The following is a 24691-nucleotide window of genomic DNA, read 5'->3' on the forward strand; positions in this document are numbered from 1 at the left end:
GATGTCATTAACCAGTTCCTCCAATGAACCAACTAAACACTGTACAGTACTTTCAGGAACTCCTGATGATTGTACTTGAGCAATAACAGAGCTGCACATGTTCAGTATTTGCCTTTTTTCAACTGGAACCGGTGTAGTTATTGTCATGGGATGAGCCACATTTACAGGCTGTGAAACAGAGGTTCCATCGTTAGGTACAGGCTCAAAATTGTTGATGACCTCAGAGTGAACGCAGTCTCCATGTGCTCGGAATAAGTGCCGCTTGTAACCAGAGTACGTGTGAAAGATAAATGAACATCCAGGCTCTCCACAGGTCAAACGTAAAAACTTTTCTGGGTACAAACCATGCTGGAACTTCAAATGTCTAAATAACACTGAGCAACTTGTGTGGTGTATCTTGCAAATGTAACAGATGAACATTTCCAGTCAAAGTGCTGAATAGTGGATATCTTTAAACCGTACAGTGAAGACTTCCTCTTGTTTCATTGACCCGAGGACTGTCCTTCACGCTGCCAACATCAATGCCATACACTTGATGGTCTGGATGAATGTGTAGAAGTTGTCCAATGCCTTATCAAAGGACACGGCAAATTAAAAAATGTGCCTTGAAAAGTTTTGCCTTGTCAAAACCTGCATCTCCCATCTGTGTCACACAGGGAATGACCTTTTGATCTAGGACAATGTAGAAACTTTGGGTAGAAACTTTGGATGATGTTCTTTCTTTCTCCAACCCACAGGACGAATGGCTGAGTGGGGCCAGCCTTAAGAAAAGCCTCTGTGCTACCTCCCACCTGAGGGAGAGAAAGAAACCAAGTGATTCACATTAAACAAAATTGATAATCTGATGTTGAGGCATTGCTGTTTGAAATTATGACAATATTAAAATGTTTCACTCCGCGCGCACAATTATTTTTGTTTCAATGTGTACATTTAGTTTTAATAGAAACAATGACATGTCAGTCCTGCAACACCAAGCTTGTCTGGGATAGATACATCTGCTGCAGGTTGGATCACCTTGCCATCTTAAAATATCAGCCGTTGATAATTTGCATCTGTTCTCATCAAAAGAGAAATATACAATTCTAAAAAGCATACCTTGATGAATTTCATTAGGTGGTGAGCAGCATCTGATGTGCTAATCTTTGAAGACGTCCTTCCCTTAGATGTTGGAGTGAAGTGAAGCAGCAAAAGATGGCAGCCGCCTCGCAGTCCCAAACTACAGAATAGAAATTAAGATCATCACAATTACTGTCATTTAAAGGACCACAGCAGTCATTTTTCCACGTTATGTAATACCATGATGACATTTTAGACACCTGATAATTTTTCTAATAAGGCAGTTTTCCAGCGCCTTGGTATAAAAATTCATTTCTAGAGACTTAAAATCTTCTGGCCACCAAGTGAAGTAGATATCGAGTCATAACAATAGTAAGATTATAACTTTTTTTGTGTTCAAACTACATTAAATGTCATTTCAGGTTTAACATGTTTGTAAGCTTGTTTTCATACCATACAGAAATGAGTGATATATTGTGTTGTGGGAATTAAGCAAATGCTGTAAAGGCATGCAAAATCTACCATTTCCAACTTACACTTACCAGCCTCGTTAGAGTAACGCTGTGCAGAAATGAGCAGCTCATCCAATTCTGTACTCTGGGACAGATTTTTGCAATCTTTGATGATCCTTGGCTTGAAGAATGTTGGCCACTTTGCAAGGAACTTACCAGACACTTCCTCCCCAAAAAACAGCATTGTGAAGTCTTGGTCAATCTTAAACACAAAGTGTAACAACAGAAACAACACATTAACAAGAAAACAAACAAAGGAACCACAAAGCAGTCATTAAATTATTTTATGCCTTACCAAGCCAGGTGTATCCAGAAATCTTGGGAAAAGGTCCAGGACAGTAGAAGCTATGGCAGGTTCTTGAACCACTTTTTGCCTATGTTGCAATGTCACCTTCATGTTGTCTTTGACATGTTTCATGTCAGTTGAGTGCCTCTTCCTTGCATTTATCACCTGACAACGGCCTCACATTTGAACACAAGTTGCGAAGAGTCTTGGGGCTGTCTTGAAAAGCTGACTTTGATTAGTTCATCTCTTCTCGGGAACCAGCATATCACCACCTGCCAAGAGTAAAATAAGGTCCAGCATATAACACCATTTCTTTGCAAAATATCTAGCATGTCTAGTCCCTTTAGACTGAGTTAAAATTAATTTTGTTAAGAAAAACATCCTTGATCCATTTTTTAAGTAGTACAAGCTGTGTAACATGACTGCAATACAGTATTCTCTCAACTATCACAGGGGTTAGTAGGAACCATATTTCTATTTTATTATTTTTTATATATTTTAAGCGATAAAAACCCTCCCCACAAATATTCCTGACAATGTAGCGTTTGGTTTGTTCGTTTTTAAATTTCAAATATTGTATAACAAGACAAAACTGCAAATATGAACGCATCCCCCCCTCTCCCTCTTAACTAACCGATGCCTTTAATTGAACTACCAAATTAACACAATGGTCCTCTCTTTCTGGTCAGACACTTTGCAGCACTTCTGCTGTAATTTTATTCATATTTAACAAAATAAAAATGCAGAAATAAGTGTACACATTAGTTTTTGACTCTCACTGAACTAACAAAGCCAATCCCTCCACATGTTTGTACTCTCTTGTTACCTCGGCCAGGTCCGCGGCTCTGAACCGTGGTAATGACACCTCTGGCCAATACGCTGGGTTGTCGGGCTTGTAGCTTTACTGTCAGCGAACACAGTGTACAGTCGAATCTTAACAGCTTTCTTACAAGCAGGCACTCATTTTGGCGGCAGTGGTTATTATTATATTTACATGCTCTCTTCTTCCATTTCTCATCGGTAACAGCTCTTACTTTCTCCCTCTCTCGCGCTCAAACACACAACGGGAGGGGCAGTTCCACACGTTCTCCCCGCAGCACGGACTACACTACCCATGAGGGCCGGTAACACTCTGCCCTCATTGCCTTTATATTAAATCATTTTTGGCTAATGACAAAAAAAAGTCACTTTAAGGGCCAAATTGCATTATACTTCTTCACCTCACCTGACGTGGGCCGCAAGTGGCCTTTGGGCCACGAGTGGCCTCTGGGCCGCGAGTTTGAGACCACTGACCCTAAGGCTTTGGCAGTTTAATTCGAAAATAAATAAAAGGCATTTAATAAAAACTGAAATATATTAACATGTAATATTCATTACAGTCTGCCAATAGCCAGATTATGCTAAATGAATATTAGGAAAGAAACTGGTACTTTGCAGAGTTCTAGCTAGCAGTAGCCCAGCTTAACAAAAACAGTTAAAATTCAAATATGACACTTAAAGATGATGTATTTTGATATAAATACTATTTCTTTTACTAGTTATCATGTTACTTGTTCTAACATCAATCTAAAACTTAATATTTAACCGAATAAAACTTACCGCATCAGCAAGAAAAAATGGCGACCGAAGATTCTGGATTGCGAAGCTCCACAGGAAATGAAGGTGTGGTCTAATTTAACACCCACAGTGTTAAAATGCAGTAACGACTAAAATCTACACTTACACTTTTCAGGAATCAACTCCCGATGTGTTATTTTAACTCGATTAAGTGTTGAACTAACTCGGAACGCTGTTGAAATCTACTAACACTGAAAAATCAACACTGGCATTTTTGCTGTGTAGTCGCCATGGATGTTCTGGGTGACCCAGTTACTACTTCACCAAACAAGGGAAGAAAAAAATGAGCTGACTGCTTTCTGAAGGTAAGAAAACTGTCCAGTTAAAATTGAGCACTGGGGTCTAATGAATGAGGTTAAACATTTCCGATTTTAAAAGAACGCGTTTCATTTCACAGACTTGAGTTGGGAATGCTATTGCACACACAATGACAGGTTACTGTGGCTAATGTTAGCACTGCTGGCTAATGTTAGCATTGCTAGCACCATCACCCTCCCTTTCTTGCAGGTTAACTTGTCAGCACCTGTGCAGGCAGAATAAAGGTACATGTTGCTGTGATTGAGTAGTGATGTGGCAGTTTACTGCATACACACAGTTGAAAGTGCTGTTATCCATTGTTTTGATTTTTTCCACCTTAAAAATGAAGTTCTGGTAGTTCCTTGCCCAGACTGTGTTGTAATTATTAGATAAAGTTTTCATTAATTCACAGAAAATTTGGGGTTTTAAAAACAACAACAACAACAACAAGAAAACACAGAAATTTCTTTAGCAAATAGATACTTTTCTGTCGTTTAATTGTTTATCTATTACTTAATGGGAGGTGGGGGTCTTTATCAATGAGAAAAGCTGTAAAACTTGTTAAAATAGAGTTAAAAGTTCCAAATCTATGCGCACCTTCACATTTTATAAAGCCGTCTAGTGGCCTTATGTTTCTCACCCCTGGCTTAAGGCTACTGAAGATCAAGTTAGTTAAACTGTCAGCTTGTGTGCAAGCAGTATTGAGTTTAACAGCTGGAGAATAAGGTGTCACCTCAGGGAGAAAAGCGCATCGGTCTCATCAATTAGTTCCATGGATTAACGAGTTCAGGCCCAGACGAGTAAACCTGCTACAAAGCCCGCCTTTTTCTGACAGGTTAAACTGTGAAATTCGCTTTTTTGTGAACAATACCAAACCTGACATTCACAGATGACCTTTTCAACTTAGTCAGACTTAATTTTCCGAACTATGTGAAACTTAATTACTAGACGTGTGTCATCATCCAGTTGTGCAGAATACTTGTCTAAACCACTGCAAGTTGGTTTTCAAATGTATCCGGTTTTCTGGGCCTCCTCCTTTCTTCCTGCTTGTATAAAGTTGTTCCACTTACTTAGACAGGTGCTTGTAATAAGGAATCAGACACTGTGCTTGATTTATCTGCGTAGGATAAAGTTCTGCAATACAGAAATGTAGTTGAACTATCTCAGCTTAAATGACTGCTAAAAGGAGACCAAAATCAAAACATATACGCGATTAGCTATTACTTATAATCAGAGTTTGGTTAATGGCTTTAGCTTTACTAGGGACACCAACAGCCCTCAGCCTAAGGGCATCATTTGTTAGGAGATGCTTGCTAATACTCAGATGGTGTCAAGCAAGCTAATGACAAGCAAATATCTCTTCTTAGTCAAAGAAGCACTGGATCTAATGTGGTTTGTTGACATAAAGGAATTGGGTGGGAAATGAGTGCTTTTAATACACTATTGTCCTTTTAGCAACAAAACTAAGTATTTTGCTATTGTATGACTTTATTTTATATGTGTATTTTATTGTATTATGTGTTTATATAACTCAAAATCACAACAACCGTCACTTTGATGTGCTTAATATGTAAGACCATACAGTTAGAGAGAGAGAACAATCAACACCGGCCAAGCACGTGGCGACAGTGGGAAGGAAAAACTCCCTTTTAGCAGGAAAAACTCTTCCAGCAGAACCAGTCTCAGGGATGGTCAGCCATCTGCCATGACCGTTTGGGTTGAAGGATGGGAGACAAGACGAAAGATACAGTGGAACAAAGCCAAATACTGATGATTAAAGTGGATTATAAACACAAAGTCAAAGTTCACCACATTTTATACCTAATAAATCTTATTTGTTAATTAAAGCTGTATAAAAAATTATAATGCCTATTGAATGTGCCTTTAAAACACTGTAAACACGTCCTTACAGGAAAGTGTTAAAAAGACTGAAATGTTCCCCACAGGTTTCTGTTCGTCTTTGTTTTGTAAGTGCAATAATTTCAATATGGACCCACAGTTCCTCACCATCCTCTGTGTTTATCTCTCTCTTTCCTCTCACTCTCATCTCATTAGCCTATTTTGCTTTGCTGAAGGGTACCAGTCCCTTCTGGGAAACTTTTGTGGGTGGTTTCTTTGGTTTGAGTTCATCTTAGGCGGCTGAAAAATAATACTGCTGGCTTCACTTTCGGAGCGGGCAAGAGCCTCGCTACATGAGATTATGAGCTGTGAGGCTCAACGCAGACAGACGAGCTCCCAGCTGAATCACTCCACATCAAACCCTTCAATCACCCACCATTTACTGGGCTAAGCACAGTTGAGAGGGCTCCCCGTTGCTCCGTACACACACTTGTGTACACACAAACCTGCTGCACAAATGCTCACACAAAAGAGAATAATTGGTTTTGAAAAATGCTCTTGTACGCATGGACATGCACAGGCCAGCAAATGCATGCACACACACACACACACACACACACACACAATTAGATGACACATGCGAACACATACTAATGAGCAGCCATTTAAATATGCAGCGTGTCTTTGAAATGAGTTAAATGCAAAAGAGAAATATTTATTAGGTTGATATCACTGTTTCTGTGCAAAAGTGCGGTCTGTGCAGCGGAGAGTGCAATGTGCGGATGAGCGCATGTCCCGACGGTGGCACCACAGGGACAAAGTGATTAGTGATATCCATCCGGCAAATCATGCACAAGCACATCATTACCATGCTTCCCTCTACCCTTTTCCTCTCCCTCCTCTCCTCTCATCTCGGTCTCTCTCTGGGGTGCGTTCACTCCCAGCGCTCCTTAAGTGTTTTAACGTGTTAATAATCATTAGGCACTGTTCAGTCCAGTGGGAGAGGTGGTGATAGGATGGATCGGGGAGGAGGAGGGGTGGGGGTGTAATGATTGCCTGACCTCTGACCTGCACCCCTCGACCCCCACCCCCTCCCGTTCCCCACCTCTCCCCGTTCTGTGTTGTGCTGCTGGCCTCTCTCATCTCGGGGGTCCATCAGGGACCTATTAAGGGCTGTCTCACACTCCGCCACCTCACTTAACTCTGCCTTGTCAATATGCTACAGCATGTGTGTGAGGGACAGAGAGACAGAGAGTTTGTGTTTATATTCACCTCCCTGTCTAGGAAGCCAGTTTCTTTCCTCCCCGTTTCCCCCCTCCCTCTCCCCTTTTTCTGTCGATCACTTATTTTCTGCCACGTTTTTTTTCCCTTTCTATTTTTTTAACCCCTCTCACTTTCTCTCTCACTTTTTCTATTTCTCTGTGACTCTCCCTCTCTCTTTCTCTCCTCCCTCCCTCCGTCCCCCTTGCTGCGTCTGTCTTTGGAGATGCTAATTCCCGGTCCGGGGAGACTAGATGAAACAGAGCTGAGTTTCTCTCATTAGCTGACACAGATGCCGAGGCGTGTGGACCTGAATAACAACACCCTGGCAGGCTGCTGCCTCCCCTTCCCTTCCACATGCTCTGTTGACGATCTCACATTCCAGCCATATTCCCCACAAAGCTCAGAGTGTGAGTGTGCGCGTGCGTGTATCAGTCTGTTTGCTTATCTGTATTGCAAGTTTTCTTGAAATATTGCGTGTGCTGCAATGCCATTTTTTAAAAGATCTGGGGGATTTCTTCAGGGAGTCTGGCTAATTTTTAAAACACCTTGAGTGAGCTATGTAACTTCAACAAGATTTTTTTTTCAAGTTTTGAGACATCAGTAACATTACAACAAACAATCAAGACCATCGTAAGTGAAAAAGTTGGCAGCCTTCATGCAATACTTCACAGCGGTTGCATAGCCAGGACTGGAGTTCAGGACAGGCCGATTATTTCAGAGTGTAACGAAAATAAAAGTTGTTTTTTTCTGACTGTGATTGCTACAACACCTATGGATAGTAAGAAAAACTGCGCATACACACACAAGCAGAATAGTTTGCACTGCTTGTGCAGGTAAAATTAATCTCATTCGCACGTCAGCTCTCACATTCACAGTTTTCCGCTCTTTTCCAGACCTTCAGAATCCTTTCAGCTTTGTCACCTTTCACGACAGCCTGTTGTATTCTTGTCTTGGTGAGAACTCTAAATGCTTCTAAAATCTTATCAATCCTGGGACCAGCTGCAGTCCTCAGCTTCAGTTCACCAGCGCAGTAGCATTTGCAGGTGGCAGTGACCCTTCGTCCTCATCAGCCAAAGCACCTGAACCAAGAACAACAACCACAACACTAAAGTGCTTTGACTGACTCGCGGTGTGTGACAGATCAGGTCAGGTCATATTTCTGTGAAACTGGGTTAATTGTTTTTCAGAGCAAAGCCAAGTTGAAACAAGAGTAAGGGACCAAACACTATATTTTTAGCTTTACAAATGGCCTCAGTGGCTGGAGGATCTCCCCTCTTCTTTATGCAGGAACAACGATCTTTCTCTCCTGCACCTTTGAGTAATGCAAGTATATGGTATTGTCCCATACACTGCAGTCATATTTATTTAATTTAGTCTTACTTAATATTTTCTCCTGGTATTTCATACCCAGGTACATTGACTCCATCCCCTTGTAGTTTAAGAAACACTGTGGTTTAGATGGAAGAGACGTTGCAGCACCAGAAACAATGCAACATTACCTTAAAAGCGACATGTTCTTTTATTTTCTTCTTGCTTCACTATTCATCCACGCTCGGTGTAACCATGTGGGGACAAAATGAAGACGCTGAAACAGGAAGGTAAAATGCCACATTGTACGTACGAGAAACTGTGACATACAACTCCACTTTTCCTGTCTATGCCACAAGAAGAGTAATAGTAGGTGTGTGGCCGACCATGGCTGCTGGTATTACCAACCTTTTGGACATGAAACACACGACACACCAAACAAAAAGCTTTCATAACACCATCATCTATGCTAAAGACTGGGTCTTTAGGATGCTTCACAAAGTTTGGTGCACTGTTGCATGACTACAGCGAGCAGGCTGCAAAACAGTGACATGAAATTCCAAATTTATCGTCTCTGAACCTGTTGTGTAACGTTATACACAATGAAAGCATTGTGTTTTTGCAGAAAATTCCTGCTCAACGGACACACTGTGAAAAAAATTTAAGTCGACATCAAACAATGAGTCCTGATGTTTCTAAACAAGAAAAGGAAGAAACTGAGATTCTGGGTTCATCCAATTCTCAGGAGAAGGCAGCAGCAGGGCGAAGTTCACGGTTTGATCCAGGACTTGAAGCTGTATGACGGCTGCTTTTGTGCATATTTCAGGATGTCAGTGGGGCAGTTTGAACTCTTGTTGGCAGAGTTTGGACCACATCTTAGGAGGCAGAGAAATCATTTCAGAGAGCGGACTGACCCAAAGCAGCGTCTAGCTGTGTTAAACAGCAACATATCACTGTATATCCAGTACCGGTGTGTGTTTTAGCTACGAGCACACACACTTGGAGTGATCAGACTGAAAAAATCGGAAAGATCAAGCTTGGTTTGGAAAGAAAAATGGCGCAGAGTTGTCCTGCAAAATTACACAGTTGGTTTCCATTAAGAGCACTTAATGCATATTTTTAACACACAAAATATTTGCACAGATTTTACGTGTCCGGTGTGTAAAGGTCTTTCGTATCTGTTACTAATAAAAACTCCCCTAACCTTAAGATGAGAAAATTTGGCGTTTGGCACTTACCCTCAGGGAGTCTTTTGAAGTCTTTGGTCCAAACACACATGTTTTAGGTAAATTTAAGTTCAGTTTATATAGTCTAATAATTATATAGATATAATTTAATTTTCATTACTGTTATTTTATCAGCACATAGTGTATGGAAGCTTTTTAATGTAATGTTGAGTTTTTAAGTAAAGATGTGCGCTACAGTACCATGTGGTTGAAGTTGCCTCATGACAGCTTGTCTAAACTGTTAAATCACTTTAAATGAAATTTTAACAAGGCATTTTGAACAAACTCCACATAAATATGAATATATTTTAGTAATTAATTTTTAAGTAATCTCGGAATGAGCTTCAGCAGTGGGAGTCTACAAAACCTGAAAGCTGCTTAACAAAGTCAGAGCCAGTCATTAGTTGGGAGATTGCTCTGAACAAAAAAAACCAAAAACAAGCCTTTCAGAAAATACTTGAAAACATGACAATGTTGAAGAATGAACACGGAACACAGCAAAAACATTCGACATGTACTCCACGTAGAAGCCGAACAAAAAAACACGAGCTCTGCGACAGGCAGTAATCCGGCGTTAAACCAGATCCACATGTTAGTCAGATGATACTTTCGGGCATTTCTGCGCTTCCTCGAGAGCCAGACATGACCTCACCGGCCAACGTATGTCATCATCACCGTCGTGTCCTACCTGATCTCCACTTCTGATAGTCACCTCCCCACATAGATCTGCCCTCTCACGCACATGCGGCCGTACATAATTCAACATTCATTTATTGAGGCCCGGCTCCTACCTTCTTGCATAATGAATCAAAGAATATTCTGGGTTTAGCTGCAAATTTGACTATTTTTCTACCCACTCACACACTGCTGCTCCTACACACACACACACACACACACACACACACACACACACACACACACACACACACACACACACAGGACTCTTTAACTGAGAGATTGGTCTGAAGTGACAGTAATGTAATATTAATAGCCGGGGGGATGACAGTCTGTCCCCATTGTGTTGATACCCGCAGGCTTGACAGAGCTTTGGTCACACATCCCACTGCTGTACATCTGCTAACACTAGTACAATAAGTCCTCTCTGTCTCTTTCAATCTTCTCTCACTGCCTCTGTTGTTTTGCTTGCAGACTTGAAGATTCAGGGTCTTCTCTGCCCAAGATGTAAGAGCTCAGAAGGAACTTAGCCTGCAAATAGCAAAACACATGTGTTATGATAATTAAAATAAAGTATCTGTTGTTCCAATAACAGTTCAGTAATGCCAGATACAGTCATCTTGTTTAATAAAAAGCCTGAAATTGTTTTTGTTTTAAGTCTCTGTGATCATAGCACTAACACAACAATATTTTCTATCAAAAAACTATTAAAACACTCAGCTAACACACACTGGTGATGACTCAGTGGGGAGGGGGTTATGTTTCTGCCACAGACTGTATTAAAAAGATGGCCTGTGAGTATGTGAAGTAAGGCAAATTTAAAGGGGTTTATCCCTGCATTCTTTCAAACAGCCAGCAGGGGGAAATGCCTCGGGTTTTAAATGTAAAACACCTCCAGGTGTGCTGTCATGGGCCTCTCGGGGGTCGGCAGCAGGGTCTGATTGCTGGTAAATAAAGATGGCTTAGGGCGTGGCTGTTTTGTGATTAACAAGTTGCTTCCATATGAGCATCCAGTGCTTCAGATTTCCTCTTGATTTTATTCAAAATTGTCCTTGTCAAAAAGAGACCCTAAAGCATATGCTGTTCAGTTTTCTTTTCTTTAGTCAAAACATCACATTTCATGTCGAAGTGAATAACAGGTTCACGTTGTTTACCAAGCTAGCTAGTACTAGCTTTATGGGCTCCAGGCTCTCGTGCAAATATGTAAAAGTCTGGTTTAAAAAAGGATGCATGCAAGATAGCAACAGCTGAAATCCCAAACTCGAGCCTTTGAGACCTCACATTAACAGTTAATGTCTCTGTACGTGCATGTTAATTAGATGGAATATTTAAAATTGGCATTTGAGGTCGCTTTTGCAATTGTTTACCTCAAGGTTAATTTTAGAAACTCACACAGAATAAACCCGAATGCTTTAGGTCAGAGTTTACTTATCATATAAAAATACATGTGGTTACAAATTTTCTTCCATCTGAGGGTCTGAATGAGAAGAAAAACACTTTATAGAAATAAAATCATTTTAATTTAAACGAAGCTTCATTCAATATTTTTGTCGTGCCATCAACATCATCTCCCCGCAGCTATGATGTGATAATACACACTTTCATGTAACTGTCACGTGAAAATGACAACAGTCATCAATCAGCTGTATTAAGCCTGTGGAAACATAATATGGGGATGTAAATTTGAGCCACCGCTTAACACTGTTAGTGTCCTCAGCTGCCCGAACACCTGCAGCTTAAATCTGCGTATGATACGAAGTTCATGTTGCATGTTTAAAAAGCTCTCATCATTGCTCTCTCTCATTGTTGCTCAGATACTTTGAACGGAGCATTTTCTGCCAAATCAAACTGGAAAAAACATTTGCTATAAATGTCACTTTCTTGATGTAAGTGTCCGGGGCCATTTCTGGACACTTTGGCGCCCTAGGCGAGACATCCACTGGCGCCTGAGGGGTCTGAATTTTTCACTAGAATGATTTATTTGTAATAAAGTCGTCCGAATTCAAATGTAACTTTATACAACTTCTGTCATACCATCAACATCGCCCGTCAGCGTCTTTACGCAAACAGCAGTTATGTTCCTGGTTGTAGGAAATTACCTGATTATTCATATCACTGTGCTGGTTACAGGTGATTGTGATTCTTTCACACCGCAGTGTCTTGTTTATCTAACGAGGGGCTGAGCCACATATGAATGACAGGACCTGTTCTATAAAACAAGACCCAATTTAATTCATATTTGACATCATTATGGAGACTATTGAGCGCCATTTAGGCCGACACTAATAAAAGTTCAGACTATTTTACATCTGCAGTACTAAGCATTCAGAAAATACGTGAGTTGTTTTCTATATTATCATCAGGATTTTATAAAATCAGTGCACATGTATATCTTTAGCTCTTATGCAGAAAATCCTGCACAGAACAAACCTTTTGAACAAAATGTTCCCTCTATGCTGCTCAAACTTGAGTTCTGTGAAAAACCATCATTCATCACAAAAACATATCAAATTATCAACATTCTTGAAAGCATTTGCTAATGTATAAGCTCATATAGACTTTGCAAGCTCAATCTATGGTGTCATTCTGTCACTAATGCCTGCCTCGCTTCCTAATATTTCCACCTTTATCTTTTGGCAAACCCTTCAATGTGGTTTATTTTGTAGGCAAATTAGCATTTTGGGGATGTAGAAATTTAATTGACTTTATTATCCTTTGATTAGTCTGTGAAATATTTCATTAAAAGGAAAAAGTGTACAGGGATGTGGTTTGACTTGAACACGGTAATGAAGTGAAAGCTGTTCTCAGATTTCCTGGCCTTCAGTTATTCAGCGCACAGCCCTGACGTGCGCAGCCATAGCGTTCTGGCCTGAAGGATAAAGGCCCCTTTCCTTCAGAGAGTGGCGAAAAAAAGGAGGGAAGACAGCGCCGCTTTGACTTAGCAGTTTTGTGCCCAGGACCAAAGAGAGACAGAAGAGACGGGGAGAAAGATCGGGTCTGTCTGCCTTCAATCACACGAGTCCAAGTCAAAATCCCCATCTGAGACACAGATGCAGACGAGCGGAGATGGAGAGAAGGGGGGAGGAGAGGGAAGAGTGGGGGGGAGAGAGGACGAGGAGGAGCAGCAGGGGAAGTCATTATCACTTCCTAACCTCACTCGCAGTCTAATGTATTCAAGGGGAAAGAGTTAGATTTGTTCCCTTTGGCAGCCGACCGTAAACAAATCGATTCGAATGGGAGAGATATAAAGAGCTGTTTATAGTGCCACCGCATCTGCGAACTTGTGTGCGCTCGTGTATTGTCACTGTGCTTTAGTGTGACACAGTATGGAAATGCCATTATGCACGCTCACTGTTCGGCTTTAGCTTCTGCTGCAGCTTTCAACTGTACATCTCATGAAGAATAACCGCGAACCAGCCAGTGTGTGCGTGTGCACAAACTCGTGCACGGTCCCACGTGGCTTTTTCCCCCCCTCTCCTTCTTCTTCTGTGCTTTATATTTTTTGGGTTTTGTTTTTCTACACCGTCATTGGTGGTCTGCTGTCGGCCGCGGCCTCTTGTTTGAGCTGCAGTTAGCCGGCGTCTGGTTTAATCGAAAGTTCGAAGAGTCCCAGCGCTGCTCCTGGATCCGGACTGAGGGGGATTATTGTAATGACTCGAGAGAATGGGTGTGTGCGCAAGTGTGTGTGGGCAAGGGTGTTGTCCCTTGTTGAGAGACGGTTCAACAGCCTCGAACTCATTCAGGTAGAAGGGCTTTACCAGCCAAACATCCGCACAGGGCGCCACTTGTCCCGATTTGATTTTGAACATATTTGAGGATCCGTCAGAAAACTGATGAAAGGAAAATATAGAGCTAATCCTTGTTAAAATTAAAGTTTGTGTGGTGCATGCGCACACGCACACACACACACATGTATATATAAATACATACTCGGGCATGTGTAACCTAAGTCTGTTGTGATTCCTGTCCTGGTGAGGCCTGGAGGAGTCTAGGAGAGGTTAAAGAAACACTGTGCAGTGTGAAAACACACTCATGAGGTGTGCTGCTTGAAATAGGACACACACACACACACCAGGCTTTGATTAGTTGGGTCAGCCTGTGCTTGCCAGTGAAACAGTATTCACTCAGGTTAGGGAACCTTGCTTTAATAAAAGGTCATCTCAGCGAGGCGGCCATTTTGAGGATTACTCCTGCGGCTGGCCTCGGTTACCTCTGAGACGCTGCGGTTCAAAGGTCAGGGTTGTGACTGTTACAAAAGAAATGCAAAATGTCGGGCACGCTTGCTCGCTAATGAACAGAAAGTCTTGTGGATTTAAGTGATTAACTTAAAGGCATGAAGAGAGGCCGCTGAGGGGGATCCAGAAAATTGAGGGAACATTGAAATTATTTAGAGTTGTGTCTATTTCAGGTAATCCCACGAGGAAATGAATCATTTCTCAATCGCTGACTTAATCACCACCAGCAAAATACAGCACATGGGGGAAGCTGACACCTGGAATCCAGATAAATAGTTTTTTTGATAAAAGGATAAGTTTCTTGAGCTTTCTTAACAAATTGCATCGAACAAAGGCCACAGTAGACTGACCCTGGACAGAGACAGTGCTAACCTGCTTCTATAAATTGATATGAATTCATCCACAGCTAAAAAAAAAAAGTCCCAAATATATTCATAATTTTTAGCCACATTTTAACACAGAACTTTTATGATTTCCCCTTTTTTCTGTCGTGTAAAGTGAACAGCTCAGAAAAAACATGGTCGATAACAAGGGCAGCTTACGTACAAGTAAGTGAGCCAAAAGACTTCAGACTGCTCAAAATGCACTCTTTCTGTGCTTTTTTTTAAACTCTTGGTTCTCTTTTATGTCAGTGAGAGAAGATATTCCTAATATGGTCATCTTAGGCACATTGGCTGCCCTTCTTGGTTAGTTTAAGAAGGGCAGCCAATCAGAATTTGAGTCATGCAAAGCTGCTCTAGTCCAAGAACAGAAACATGTTAATACTTATGAACTAATTTGTATCTAGTTACAAATGCATGGTACGGAAGTTGAAAGTGTTAGTAGTTAGCAGTGTTTGTCTTTTATTTTTGTCCCCTTTGACAACAATATAGAACAAAGAAAGTTTTGCCCTTTAATGTGTGTTTGTTTCAGGTTATATAAAAACCACAAAAACTACATATGAGATTACTGTTTTATTTATTTATCTTTTTACTGTTGGAATATCTGGTCACTATAAGGTGGTAACGCAGCACAAAAAAGCCTTGGTTTCTGTGAACGACACTGTGCACACAAAGGTGTTATGTGATGTGATGATGGCACAGCTAATAATGGCTGCTCAGCTGCAGCCAATCCAGCGGGTGCATGTGACCTGTTTCGAAGAAGTGTCTCCTCGTCCTCTCACTCATCTCTCTTACACACACACACACACACACACACACACACACACACACACACACACACACACACACACACACACCAGGATGGCTGACGCAAATGTTACCCCTCAATTATTCAGCCACTTTAAATGGCAACCCGCACGGGCAGAGCTGAAGCAGGAAAGAGCAAGAGCACCACTATAATACATAAATACAAGTATATGTTACACAAAGTGTACTGCGGTATTGTAAGAAACTTGATTTTATTTGAAAAAGCCAAAGATCAAAGAGCCAGCGTGCGACTGTAAACAACACGCGGCAGCACATATTTGTGCAGTGACGACAGCGCCGATGTGTCGTGTCATTAGGTTGTCACTTTGTGATTTAAGGAAGCATATTGAACAGATTTAGGAAGACACGGACATCAGCAGATTTCCTGAGTGCGCAGCACTCACGCTCACATGTTCCTGATTCAGAAGGCAACACGAGAGCGCTTCATATTCCTACCGTATGCATTCTTTGTTCCACACCGTATGTTTGCTTGGGATGATAAACAATCAATCCCGGCGACGCTGAGCCATCAACAGATGAATAGTGATGAGGTCGGGGTAAATATTAGTCATGTGCTGATCGCTAGGATGATAAATGCAGAGAATACAGACACACACACACATTTTCACCCGTCGCTCCGTAGCTGGGATCACTTAGTGGCTCTGCTTTGGGCCAGCGACACTTGGAAAGTGTGGCAGTGGTGTCAGCAGTGTTTTGTGAAAACTGAATTAATCAGCTCTGGATATTCCCTCTTGTGATTTCATGGCTAATTTCACCTTTATTTAAAACACACACACTGTAACATGTTGAGGATGTATGAATAAACTGCAACAACAAACGTTCCTTCAACCTGTAATAATAAAAGTAGAGACAAACAAGGCCGTGAATTCCCTCCACACCAAGCTAGATCCAGAAAAATATCTTGGTTTCGATTAGTTTGTGATATTAACTTCAGAATAGCAAATTAGCTTATTTTAATATGATATGTATTTGTGAAGATCCCTCCATCCATCCGTTGTCTTCCATGGGTGAGGGGCAGGTGCACCAGTCTATTGTAGGCTTATTTGTGAAGAGTTAGTGCAAAATATCCAGTCTTTGCAAAAATGTTTAAATCTGGGTTCCAAATCTGGAAGTTAAACACTTCTGAGTCATTCAAATCCATCCATAACTTTTTGAGTAATCCTGCTACCAAATTGACAAACCAATCAGACAAGCTGAACCAATCACTGACCTCTTTAGTGAAGGTGCTCAGATGCATATGTTCCTCTAACTGCAGCACAGAATAATAATAATAGAATAATCTGAATACGGTGTGCCGTGTGTATTTTGATAAAGCTTATAATTAGGGCTGGATTAGGTGCACCTCTGCCCTCCCTTAGGTCCACTGCAATAGGCCTAGGCTCCTGGAGGTTTCCCATGATGCACTGAGTCCTTCTTCTTCACTCACCTCCTTACACTCGCTCAGTGTTTATGCACCACTTTGCATTTAATCATTAGTTAATATCCATCTCTGGCTCTCTTCCACACTGTTTCTTTTGTCCTTTCTCACTCCCCTCACCCCTGATTCTGCTGGAGGTTTCTTCCTGTTAAAAAGGAGTTTTTCCTTCCCACTGTCACCAAGTGCTTGCTCAGAAGGGGTCTGATTGTTTGGGTTTTCTCTGTATTATTCTATGGTCTTTATCTTACAATATAAAACCCCTTAAGGAAACTGTTGTAGCTATTTGGCGTTATATAATGTGAAATTGAGGTTTTGATAAACGCTCACAATTAATTATATATGTTCTTATTAATAATAAAACAAACAAAAGAGAAAAATGAAAGACTTTCTAATAATAACTTAGATGTGTGATAGTCAAAAACAGCGAGGCAAAGCTGAAAGTGCCACAAACAACTATACCAGCAGTGTTTGAAGTTAGGTATGTAAAGAAGCGCCTATATTTTACATTATCTACATTATTAGCATTGTGATTTATATGCACATAAACTCAAATACATATGCATTCTGCATTCAGGTGTAGATTAATGCACACAACTAGGGTCTATATTTGTCACATGCTCCAGAGGAATGAGCTGTACAGCAACTGGTTTATTTATTAGTTACTGGGTAATATAGTGCATGCCTTATTAGAAAGTAGGAGGAAAAGATGCAGTACAGTGACAGCGGATCATAATGTGTGTAGTGCAGCAGCGATGAGAGGGTTTTAAAAAGGGTGCCTGCTGTAGTAAAGGTGAAAGGTTGCAGTCAGGGTGGGTGCTGCAGCACCTGGTTAACTCCCTCCATCTTTGTATTTAATGCAGCGATGATGAGATAATCCGCCCACTTCTACACTGTAAAGATGTCTCTATCCTCTGGCCCTTATCACACACACAAAACACACACACGCCGCGACATCTAAGGCTCGGTCCGTGCGTTTGAGGTACCAATCTCATAGGAACAGCTGTAGCCTACAGCCTATATGGAGATAGAGGGGACCCAGTCACCCTGACCCTGTCACCCCGCACACACTGCACAAGCTCTCGCAGAACAAGAGGCGAATGCTGGGGGAGGCGGCGGTTCACTGGAGCTACTTCAAACAGCTCGCTATAGAGACCTAGAGAGCATTATCTGATTGAGGTGTCTGCACACAGAGGTGCTGAAACAGCTTAGTCCACTGCTGAGTAGGAGGTGAGAACAAAATAGATGGCTGTTGATGCAATATTAAGCTTCTGAAAATATCCATCCTAAAACGAATCAACGCTCGCACACACGGATGATGGGTAAAGTATTACAGAAAAGGATTTGGAGACGATTGCACGTGTTTTTCTCAAGATTGATTTGGTAAATTTTTTTCTTAAGAAAAAAAGACAACATTTCCCACAACCCCCCAGTTTTATTCCGCTTGGTGGCAGTTGTCTCTCTTTGGCTTACTTTGATTTTCCATTTTTTCCATCAAATCAGGTGAAAAATGAAAATATTAAAACAACTTGTAAATTAACAAATCTTATAGAAGTAGCTGAGAGTATTTTTTTAACTATTAATATTATTTCTAATGATTTTTAGTCAAAGAAACAAAAACCTTTTAGCCGCATTTGCTCAAAAGTAAGGGTTTCAAAAAAGCTTTTCTTTGACACGTTGTTGGGGAGATCACAGGCAACTGTAACATTTTTGACTTTTCATAACTCACTCTCAATTTTTAAAAAAAATCTATCTTTTTAATAGAAGAACTCTGTGTGAATTAATTACTCGTAAATTGGACACATTTTCACTAATAAGCAAATGACCAAATTCAGTCATTTTAAATTTAACACAAGAAGCCATCGTGTTGCACGTGTCTTTACCAAGGGCTTGTGCTGTTGTACCACTAAAAATACCTCTGTATCTTTAAAAAAAGAAAAGAAAATTCATTCTGATCTCCTTGTGAAATCTGTGCAAGTGAATCTCTTCAGCCACTTGAAATCAGCCACACTGACGGTGAAAGGAGCCGTGCTTTGCTGACATATTTAATATTAATACATCCTGTGAAAAATGATGTTTTTCACTACTTCAAAATGTCATGTAGTGGAACATGTGACTCTGGAGCAGTTGGAACATCATGTTTTAGCTGCCATCATAAAATCGTGTATGCTAGTAAGCAACAGCTTTGCACAAGTTGCACATCATTGATTTTGACTCAGAAAAGTTAGGTTAATGCAATTTAAAGTTGCCTCTTTTTTTCAATTTTAAGCAGAGATTTTTGTACAGACACACACTGACTAAGAAAAAAAACCCCAACAAGATTTTTTTTTAAAAAATACTATAGAGGATATTTAGAGGAGTTTTAAGTAACTTTTCTCTAAATGAACACAGCCTACACATTTTAAAACAAAATGTTTTTGACTGTAGTCGAAACTATTTATTTTGCACCAAAATATTTATAACATAATCTTTTTTTTTCTTTTTTTCTTTCTTTTTTGGAAAATTTAACAACCATATAATATTTTCAATTATTATCACGTTTACAATATAACAAGTGCGGGTCAAATTCTGATGTAATGTGCTGCTGCAGATTTATGTATGTATTTTGACTGGTGAAATTTCACCTACTTACCTAATTTCAGCACAGTGAAAACTTCCATTTAACCCAATCCTACTAAAAAGACAAACTTAATTAAATCCACTGCTGGAGCAGGTGAATATATTCAATCAGTACCCAATAATGCAATTAAAAGTTTCCCTGGGAGCCCGCTGATCGCCTCAGATTTGAGTTGATTGTGTATCCTGGTGCGGTGATGTGGTGCGGAGAAGCTGATGTTAGCAGCAGGTGCTGGGTATCATGTACCTGAGCTGGGCTCCAGCTAGTGCGTATCACAGCAGAGCGGTGGCTGTTGATTATAAGGCTCTGCAGTAGGGATGCTCATTAATCACCTCGCTACTGATAATCTCATTTAGTGCCGCCAAATTACCTCAGGCTATTGCATGTGTGCTCGCCTGGTGTGTGTGCGACTGTGTCAACATTCACCCCTAATTATGCCCCATTACTCGCACTCAACCCCAAGTATTCGTTCCACCCTCGTTCTCACCACAAGCACATCCACTCTGCAACACACACACGGTGTCATTGATCTGCAGATAATAGTCAGCGGCGACAGCTGAGGGTGGATCTGTGAGCTTTAATGACTCTGTAATTACTAGCATAAACAGCAGTAGAAAGCGTTCTCTGGGTTACACTCAGATGTTGGTATCTGCTGCCACCTTCCAGTCAGAGTGAAAAGTGACAAAATGAAGATGTAATTTAATCTTACACACGGCAGATGGCAATACTAAATCCCGAATGCAGCATCGGCGGAAGAGGCACTCAGGTCAGGGCCGTCAAACCAGTTTCAGCCCAGATACGACTCATTTTGATCTCAGATATGCCAGGGCAGTAGAAAGAGACAGGCGCTGACCTTTACACTACAAATCATTCTGTACACAAATGAGCTTAATGTGTTTTTATACCCACACCAAATTCACAGTCCTCAGCTAACCTAAATTGCTGGTCTTTGGACTGTGGGGGAGGTAACGGAAGCCTCTGTGGTGCATCCAAACAGATAAATGGATTTAAACCCAGGACCTTCTTGCTGTGATGCACTAGAGCTGATCATTGCACAGCGTTGCCTACCCACAAAATCCATTCCATAATCCCATAATCCATTTTTGTTTAATTTAAAGAAAGCTCACATTTAATGAACCTTTAATTCACCAGACATCACCATGATGCTGTGATCTGCATCAGACCAGCTGTGTCACGTTCTATGTTCTCGCTCTTACCTGTGTGGGTTTCCTCCAAGTACTCTGACTTCCTTCCACACTCCTAAAACAACCGCGTCAGGTTAACTGGTCATTCTAACCAGCCGGTCGGTGTGAATGGTTGTGTGTCTCTCAATGTTCGCCCTGATGACCTGTCCAGGGTTTTCCCCACCTCTCATCCTATGACAGAAGCAGGACAAATTGGATGGATGGAATTTGTCTCCGTTTTTACGCATCTGGCCCAGCAGCAAACTGGCTGCCAGAAGCATCAGAACATTTCCCAACAGCCTGTGGATCCTTTGGCCTGCTGGTAGTGGTCAGCTTCACCACCAATAAAATAATAAAAATGAATTAGATGACATGCATCTCAGAAATAACTCTTCAGGCAGGACCCTTTTGGAGCTGTCTGCTCAGTATGATGTGTTGGTGCAGCATAGACGTAAAACAGTCAGCTTAACTTAAAAAGAAGTGCCAGTCAGAAACAGCAGCACACTTAGCCTGTTTGTACTGTTGTAGCATATGTTCAGCTTAAGTGAAATGTTTGTATAATTTCTTTTTTATACTTTTGCTTGAATATAAAGACAATCCTGTGAACAGTTTCGTATCTTAAACTCATGCTTACACTTGTAAGCAAGTGTAGGCTAATTTAGATTATTCCCCCAGTTTTCGCTGCTGTGCTCTGAGCCACAGCACACCGTAAAATCTCACATTTCAGAGCCACATTTCTGTATCGTGTAATCTGGATAGATTTGTTCCCAGACTATCCAAACCCTTTATATCACATTAAGGGTATGGGATAGACTGTTACTGATAACACATTTTCACTTTTTTATTTTAAAGATGAAGCATTAATTTACCACAGTAACATCAATGACTTTCCCTTTTGCAAGTTTTTGTATAGTCATACTTAGAGACTCTCTGTCCACCTCCATTCACTCGTTTACCAAAACACATAATAAACAAAGTTAACGAAGCATTTGACTGATGTGTTATTATTCTTCCAAATTATTCTGTAGATACTGCAATAAATGTGGCCAGAGAGAGCTATCACTTATTTTTGGTTAAACACTGATTAGCTAGCATACTGCTGTAGTAGTGGCCAGATTTTTGTTTTTATATGGTGTAAATGAGAAAGCTTATCTGCCTGGTTCTGTTATTTACTATTTGTCCATCATAGGTTATTAATTAGCCACACGAGTTGGCTAATTCCTGATGCAGCAAGTGTAAAGCTGTTGCAGTGACCACGTGAGTGTGCAAGTATAGTAGTGGTTTATAAAAAAGAATGTGTATATATATCTATATCTATCTATATCTATCTATATCTATCTAGATATAGATAGATAGATATAGATAGATATATATGCAGAGAGAGAGAGAGAGTTTGTATCTCATCTCTTTTTATGTATTTTTTGTATCACAGTAGCATGCATCCCCTTTTAATCCACCAAACCTATCTCGAATCTCACCTTCATTATAATTCTCATTCTGTGTGATCCAGGTCTGCCGAATATCATTACTGACTTCAAAGCGGGATACAGAGGCGGACTTTAATCAGGAGGTCCCAGCGCTGGCGTGCCTCTGTCACCTCTGGGTAGTGTGGTGCAGCTGATTCCAGCCAAATGAATATGGAGATGAAGTGCAGTGCATGTGGGAAAGATGGAGGAGCAACAGCGCCGAAAGGGTCGTGTGTTTAGAGCCAGTCACTTACCGAGAAACACCTTAATGAAAATGTTAAAGCTGCCATTTCCTCCAGCTGCTGATGACCACCAGGGGGCAATCGTGTTACACCCAGCCCTTTTCCCACTGCGCTGATATTTTCAAGGTTGAATGAGGACTTAGAAGAAATTCTTGCTTTCTTTTCAAGAGGAATTTTTAATAAATGACAAAATGATAATTAAGGACATTTGAGGCTGATGTGCAAACAAGCTAAGAGGGTTGCTAGAGAAACAAATCCAAGCATGAATATTTTCAACAATGCAGGGCATCTCATTAGCCGTACAGCAGAATAAAAATCAAGGTGCCCTGACATTTAACAAAACTCATAATACTGTTATGAAAATACATATTTGTATGCAAAGTATTTTCTTTTTTTTTTAATGAAGGCAGAAGGAGCTGTAGAAGTTCCACACTGGCTGCACAGAGGAGAAAGAAGTAAAAGGAAAGAGGGAATAAAGAGAGATGATAATTAACAGGATAGAGAAGGAGCACAAAGGGACAAGATTATGTGATGAGGTGACAAGGTGTCCTTGAATGTTGAACTGCGTCTGCACCCTTCATCCATCTCCATGGCGACTCGGATGCAGACCTGATAAAAATGCACCGGGGCATCAGCCTGCCTCCCGTCTCTCCCCTCTCTTACTTGTGTGCCACATCGTTCCCTGCTCTTATCTGTTGTCATGCTGTACTCTAAAAACCAAGCACACACTCATCCTGCTTCCTCCCGCATTAGCCAGATAAACCCAACACACACACACACACACACACACACACACACACACACACACACACACACACACACACACACACACACACACACACGCACACACACCACTCTTTCTATTGTCTCCATTTTCTGCCGAAGAAGCTGAGGCTCTTCTCATCCACAGCTTCCTCTCAGCCTTCTCTTGAGGAATTATGACCCTGGGGACTTAATGAGTGATCTAATTTCTGCTGTGCAAACAACGCATGTACTCTGTGGCCCACAGGCAGCTTTGAAGGCTACCTATGTGTGTGTGCGTGCATAATGGAGTGACAAATTGGCTATTTTGTTCTAATAATAACATATCGCAATGATTTTCCACACTCGTCTGATTGATTACCATGCCAACATCAGTCTGGCATCCACACAGCTTCCCTCATCTGTCCGAAAAATCACATGTGACAAGAGGGTGCTTTGTGTGTTTAACCCTTGTTTTAACCAGAAACTAACTACAAACACAGAAAGGGTAAGTCAATATCGCTCTCAGTCTAAGCAGGGCTCCAAGTGAGATGTCTATAGCGTCATTGCAAAAGCTAAGTATGTTTTTTATAAATTTGCAAGAATTAAAAAAAATGTTTTGTCATTGTGGGGTATTGTGTGTAGAATTCCCGGATTTTATTGGCTGTGTGCAGTTTGAGCACAAAGCCCTGACCCTGCTCTGGACGCTCCTTCCTCTTTGCATTCGTCTCTATATGAAAAAGCTACTTTCATCAGTAGCTTTGATTAGAGTCTTGCCTATTAAAGAATTAAACAGCTACCACCCACAGACTGTATTAAAGAGAGGGATGCTGTCTCTGAGTCTGAACAGTGAAACCAATGTAGAAGTTCCTTACACCTGCAAGTGTTTTTTCTTATGACCAGCAGGGGCGACTCCTCTGGCTCCAAAATGAGCTGACTGTTTAGAGGCTTATGATAAATTCCTCCATTTTAGTATTTCCCTATTAATTATAAATGGACTTGCACTCAATACTCGCGTTGTGTTGATACACCACGCTGCATTTAATCATTAGCTTTTACTTCCTGTGAAAAGGGAGTTTTTCCTTCTCATTGTCACTAACTGTTTGCTCATAAGGGGTCAATTTATTGTTAAGGTTAGTCTTTGTTAATGTAAGTCTTTACCTCACAATATAAAGCACCCTAAGGCAGCTGTTTTTGTGATTTGACTCCATAATCAATAATAATGAATTGAAAATTGAACTATCTTGAATTCTGATTGGTGGACAACCTGCTCTACATCCTGAGCCACAGCCTTCCCCATTTATGATCCTAACGGCTAGTTTCCAGTCTTAAACATACAGCATGATGTTTAATTATAAAGTTAGACAATAAAACAGGGTTTGCTTGAATCACTGTCTCACAATGTGATTGGTAAGTTAGAGTCTCACTCAGATACATCCGTTTCTGCAGAAAGCAGTGGGTGAGGTCATGCCAGCTATGTCAGCGGCAGCACAAAATATCCATGC

General features: G+C 40.9%; 1 long non-coding RNA gene across 1 annotated transcript; it reads right to left on the reverse strand.

Moving 5' to 3' along the window:
• Positions 1-338: 338 nt before the first annotated feature.
• LOC146683687 (uncharacterized) lies at positions 339-1941 on the reverse strand. Its single transcript, XR_014917572.1, has 4 exons — positions 1864-1941; positions 1599-1770; positions 1096-1216; positions 339-791 (listed from the first exon to the last, which is right to left on the reverse strand). It is a non-coding gene; the product is annotated as an uncharacterized LOC146683687 (long non-coding RNA).
• Between the last annotated feature and the right edge of the window lie 22750 nt (positions 1942-24691).

The sequence above is a fragment of the Copadichromis virginalis genome, linkage group LG22 (genome assembly GCF_057382275.1).
Source record: "Copadichromis virginalis isolate Kocher_CV1m ecotype Utaka linkage group LG22, C_Virginalis_male_GT1.1, whole genome shotgun sequence".
NCBI classification, from domain to species: Eukaryota; Metazoa; Chordata; class Actinopteri; order Cichliformes; family Cichlidae; genus Copadichromis; species Copadichromis virginalis.